Genomic DNA, 6,536 nt, shown 5'->3' on the forward strand with positions numbered 1-6,536 from the left:
CCCAGCTAATGATACTGCCATTAATGCAACCTGCTCCTTGGCAGTGTAAACATACAAATTAAATAATACTAAAATTTCACTTTTCAGTATACTGGAGCAGTGACTTCTTAGATGATCCAATGCAACAGTTAGATCCCAGCAGCAGCAATATTACTCAGATATTTGTGATTAAATGCTGAGAAAGGACGATGCGTTGAATCCACAGCCACAGCTAGCAGGGCCCTGGACTCAGCTCACTGGCATCTGTGGCTGCCACCCACTACCTGTCACTCAAAAACAACCACCCTATTATCACAAGTTTATAGCATAAATAATGAATTATACAAACTTCACACATACCTCCCGGTGTGCATTTGTCATTACCGGGGATGATAGCGCAAATACCAAACCTTTTTTTTTGGACCAGGCTGTTAACATATGTATTTCTGCTATGAAATGGCGATTTAACAGGGGTTCTACGGGGAATGCTTGACTTTTTGAGCCATCTTTAGGCAGTCATTCAAAGAACTGTCAGATTTGGCACTTCTGTGTTTGCTTCCTTTTTCAGCACCGGAGACTGGGACTTAACTGCAAGTCCTGAAAATGCAGTTATGTAGATTAGTTAAGAGTAAAAAAAACAAAAACAAAATACAAATATAATAAAATAATAAAAAACGAACATTTTCATGGTGTTAAACCAAAAAAGTGACAATTAACTTTTAGAGGTGTGAATCAGATACAGAAAGCTTTATTAATCTAAAAGAACAATTCAGTTTCTACAGACCACATATACCCATTACTACGACTACTACTACTATTTAGTGTCATGGGAAGCAATATGGTATATGGGAATAATATAGCTATAGGATCTTCAACCAAATGTAATGGTGTCTTCCTTTTGCAACAATCTGTATTTGAATCAGTGTTCTTACAGATCAATTAATCATTAAGTTTTCCTGCAAACATGCAGTCACGCAAACACATGACCTCCTGGGCAGAGGTAAGAGTGAAGGTAAATTTATTTTTCCTGTGGACCCTGTACTCATGAGTTGAGTACACTAACGTGATTCTGCTGATTGTAAAACTTTTTCACAGTGGCCAGTATGTAGAGACTAAAACGTCCTGTGCACCACTACTGCTATTACTAAGTTCAGGTGTGACCCCAATGCAAACAACAGACAGGATAACAAGTCCAAAGTGGTTTATTCCAATACCAGGGCCAGTCCAGGGTTATGCACAGGAGGTGAACACAATACTAAAGGTGTCCATGAGGGCAGGTAGATGCACTTATTGCAGAAATATCAGAGTGTCAAAACACAGAGACCAGTCGCTCCAGGCAAAAGTATACTCATCAGCAGGCCAGTCTCAGAAAGCCCAAACCGGCACCATAAATTGGCAAATGTAGCTCAAACTCAGAGGTGACACGGTGTCTATCTTGTCCTTGTCAATGCTGTGCCATGTGCTGCACATTTTCAGTCATTCTGCAAGTTTTCTTGTGTCAACATGTCGGTTCAACAATAAACTACAGGCAGAAAAACAGCTCTCCTGCCAAACCTGTCTGTATTAAACATCACTGTTAAACACACACTCAAATATGCTTTGTGTGTGTGTGTGCATGCATGTAGCTGCATGATTGGAAGCAAACCTCAATTTGTACAAGGACGTAGGAGAGAATTTTTTTTTTTTTTTGGGTTGAGCTTCAGCACCATGGACAGTGACCAGCATCTGTCAAAAAGCAATGCACAGACTGCCCACAAAACACTTTCACTTCATCAGTGAAGTCCCCATTAGGTTTAATTTCATCGTTAGCACACCAGAGCAGTCGTTACTACATTTTTTTTGTTTAACCACATTCAAAGTTCAACCACATCTTCCATGTTAAGAGATCAAACCACCTCCTTATCGGTTTCTACTGTGTTCCTGCTACGTGTTGAACGTTCTTACGGCGACAACCCAATTTTTTTCTGGATGTACTCCAAATGTGGCCAGACAAAAATCAAAACCATCAAAATGTGTATAAAACAGTTATGAGCATTTGCAAATTCAGTGTTCTACTCGAAGCCATCAAAAGAGATGATGTTGCTGGTTTTAGAGTGTTGGAGGCCTGCGATGGCTTTCATGGTTGACCAAGCAGATCCAAGATTATTCATAGTTATATTGTTAAGTACTGCGCAGTATATGCAGTACTCAATATAAATGATATAAATTTGGCCTACGATAGAGATTTGGACTCCACCGACCAATCACAATCATGCAAATTTTATGATCCAGGAAAACTGTGAAATATCAGTGCTCCTTTGCTGCAGACAGAGTGAGGGGAGGGGGAGGTGTTCTGAGCTGAGGCATGTCTCTCACTGAGATAAATAATGTTTGAGCAGTGTCTTCCACACTTAGCAGTCAGCTAAACAGGGGTTCTCTTGCAGACATGTCCGCTGAACACCGCAAACCATTATTTATTTATTTCAGCGGATGCTCATGACCTGAATCAAACATTTGAGAAAGTGCCACATTAAATAACTCAAGGATTTTTTTTAACCAGATAAGTAAATTAAGCACTTCTATTTATTTTTTATTTATTGGGTTTCTTGATGCATTTTGGAAATGAGGAAATGCCTCCATCCTGAAAATGGTTCATGTATTCAGAGTGAGTGTACCATCTCGTGTTCAAGAGATGAAATGTCAGCCACTGACCCAACAAAAAAATAAATGTATTTAATTCTTTCACCAAAACATCAAATCAAGGCTTGCATCTTAGATGTACCTTCTGGCAAATTGTAGCTGTAGTTTTGAGATCTGCACAATAAAATGTATGTTTTTAAAAAATCTATAACCCATTCAGAAATACTTCCATTGTAACTTTTACACTTAATTTTATATAGCGTTATATACCGTTACTGTGAAGGAGGACGAAAAAACCGTGAGACTGGGCTGAATATACTGATGGTGCAGAATATAGTGTACTTCATCTCATGTTTAATATATAGTTGTTGGGTAAGTATAACGGTCATTAAATATCAGCAGAGATGCATCAATTCCAGACTTTCTGCAAAGCTTTAAGACTCTTGCATACCCCATCAAACTCAAACCTGATTTTTTTTCCACACAAACTCTGAAATTCTTCTCAGTGGGCCAAAGAAGTATGTCCTCAAAGTGAGGTTCTATAACTTTACCCAAATGGACTTCATGCTTAGTCTTCAAGATGTTTTGCCACTTATCCAACTGATCTCAATTTCAGTTTGAAATGTCAGGAAGTCTTCAGAAATACTCCTTGCGCTTCAGTAAACTTGGATGACTGAGAACCTTCAATGACAGGCAGACTCATATAACTAAGGCAAAGCTTTGGACTGAATATCGAAGCAGGTTGATGTAAATATATCACGTCAACTGTATGTAATACAATGTAAAATGTAAAAATTGCTTGGGTGTATGAAGGTACTTTAAATAAACTGACATGATCTGGTAATGATAAACTATTGCAGGCTTTAATGGTACATACATGTGAGTTTATTAAAGGTATTCATGAAAATATCATTGCTAAGTAGAATAACAATTACAGAAACTTCTGTATTCTCAAGATTGGTAGATTTATTGAATGATCAATGTAATTTACAACAACAGTAAATAATGTGTTTATGTCGTTGACATTAATGAGCAAAGCTCTTCACCATCAGATTTTTTTTTTCAGTAAAATGGCTGTAGGGGGCATTAGCATGGCTAAAAACCTTCAGCCTCACTCGATGTTTGGTATAAAGCTCGAAAACCAGTTTGGCATTTTTCCTCATCATTGTGATCCTTTCATCATTATTGCCAATGGCTTGTGTTGAACTGTGGGAGATCCTTTGCAACAAAACTGATCTAGTACTTCTGCAAAAGGAATCTGCGATGAGCTTCCACCTTCCTGACCCTACGATGTTTTGATGTTCTGCAAAAGTAAACCAATCGAGTTTGGGTAACATTACTAGTCAGGTATGTAAACACTGCCCTTGGCCATATATGCCAAACAATACATCATCACCTTCTACTATTTTGACCTGTTGTATGTGTAAGTACTACTGCATTAAAAAGGGACACGGAACATTGTCAGTAGGAGTTTCCATGTTGTAATCAAACCATTTATGTCACAACCACACTTACGCCTGCCGAGACGGCCTAATAAGGGCTGATGGGTCCAAGAGTAAGGTGAACACCTCCAAGGGCTGGTATGGCATTGTACTTTGTGTGTGTGTGATTGTGTTTCCAATCAGTGGAAATAATCTTGTTTTTCACATCATATAATCTGGTTTACGCTGATGATTCTGGTCTCAGGCAGGATCCTGCTTGAACTGGATTGGGACCAAGGCGAGAGACGACTCTTGCCTTTGATTGTGTCTTGGTGCTGCAGGGTTTTACTTTGTTTTAGATGGAGCCAACATTTCATTGTTGGTTTTTGGATTTTCAGTAAAAATGGGAACAGGACTAATTCTGCTTTGCAGGCGTTGTTCGTTGTCGTCTTTGACAAAATTCTGTGTGTGTTCATTTTCAACTGGTTTCTCCCTCCCATTGGTCAAAGTTTAGGTTTGTTTGTGGGCCCCCACCTCACCTATGTACAGCAAAATAGGTTCTACAATTGACATCAGACAATGGAATCTGAATTTGTCTTTTAATTGCATAAAACTGCTGGATAGAACCTTATGTTCAGGCTTCAGTCATTATATTCCAAACAGTTTTCTATTGTATGTGTTCCAGTCAAGAAGTGATATTTCTTTCCCAGAAATCTGGATCCTTTTTGCTTTGGTCTTTTTATATTTTTTGTCAGGGCTGAGGTCTGATAGGAACACTCAACCCCGTTCAGGCTCGCTTTAAGTTTGTCCTTCGTTGAACTCAACAGAACTAAATCATCTGCATACAGCAGGAATTTGATTCCTAAGCTGTGCAGTGAGTCCCAGCTGCGTGGGACTGTTCCACTTCATTTCAATAGAGTTGAATAGTGCAGGTGATAAAAGTTGTTCTCGTGTCCAATCTTGATGTTGCACATGAATTTTATGTTGTACATTTTACCCCCTACACAACATTGAAGTCATTTATAAAATTAACAAATGTGCCAAAGTGAATTAAATGTTAAAAAAAAAAAAAAAACACATTTTGACACACATATTTGTTTACAAAGGTATAAAAGTGATCTGATGTGTGAAGATTTGATTTGAATCCAATTTGATGAGCTGGGAATTTATATGCAACAGAAAACCTTCCGTGGGTTGCTTTCACACAAATCCCTCTGTCCGTTGGTCAAACAAATGGATTTCTTGAACTGTAGTCAGAAAGACTTGGTTAATTTTTCTAACTGCTTGGTTTAAGTCTTTTTTGCTGTCAGCATACTCTGTCTCCAAAAAACCTGAGGCATTTTTTAATTTGTTGGTTTTCGATTGTTTCATGGAATTCTCATCCAGTGTTTGAATCCCGTTTGTATGTTCTTGTGGTGTTAAATAGATTGGTGTCCGCCCTGCAGATGGTGATTGGGTGGAAACGTCTGAGCAGGATAGTGCAGACTGTGATTTTTGCAAAATTCTGAGAATCCTTCAGTTGCGCATGTAGATTATAATTTCTTGTACCTATAATGATGACTTTGTTCTAATTTTGAGAGCAGTTCAAGGATGTTTTCTGTACTGTGACATCAAATCTTTACCTTTATACCAGGAAAAAAGAAAAAAAGAAAAAAGAGTTTTTCCTTTAAGAATTTCTCATCAGAATAATTGTCAGCATCAGTTATGGTCACGTTTTTCAGGTCTTATTGTTTTGTTGGCATCACTGGGGTTAACTGGATCTGCTGTTCTTTGGGACTCATATTTTTGTCTTTGAGGTACAGATTAGAGGTGGGCGTATTGATCCTAATATTGATACCAACGCAGGTATGATATTGAACGATCCTCGTGTAAAAAGATCGATACTCAAGCTTTTTTTCTCTCCCGCACGCACTGACTGCTGCGCACACAGATTCATCAAAGTCTACTCTCTGTAAGAGCAGCGCTGCGCTGTGTCACACAACACGGAGCAGCGCACCCGTGTATTGTGGTTTGTCAGCCCCTACCTCAGGAGATTTGTTTTAAGTTGTGCTGAGTGATATTTTAAACAAAAATGTTGATTGTGATAAGTATTTTGTTGTCACATACAATGTTTGGTGAAATTCTATCCTAGGCCTTTTGGATCCTTTGGATCTATGAAGCTTAAATATGAAAAGGTATTGGTAACGATATTGGCGATACTGGGTCTGTATTTACTTGGTATCGGATCAATACCAAAATTCCTGGTATCACCCACCTCTAGTACAGATCCGATCCTCTGGCTGCTGTGAGCTCCATTTTACACCCCTGCATTTGACATATATGGATGTAATACATGATATTCATTTTTCCATCTTTATCCAGATGACATTCAGCACAGCCCAACAGACAACCCGTTTACCTGTTTGTTTTCGGTTGTGTGCTTGATAAAGCACCTAATTTCACACACATTATTCAACATAATAAAACAATAGATATCATGCAAAACTCAGTTATTCTTCATTATTTATAAGATAAAAG

Source organism: Thalassophryne amazonica, chromosome 19, assembly GCF_902500255.1.
Source record: "Thalassophryne amazonica chromosome 19, fThaAma1.1, whole genome shotgun sequence".
Taxonomy (NCBI): domain Eukaryota; kingdom Metazoa; phylum Chordata; class Actinopteri; order Batrachoidiformes; family Batrachoididae; genus Thalassophryne; species Thalassophryne amazonica.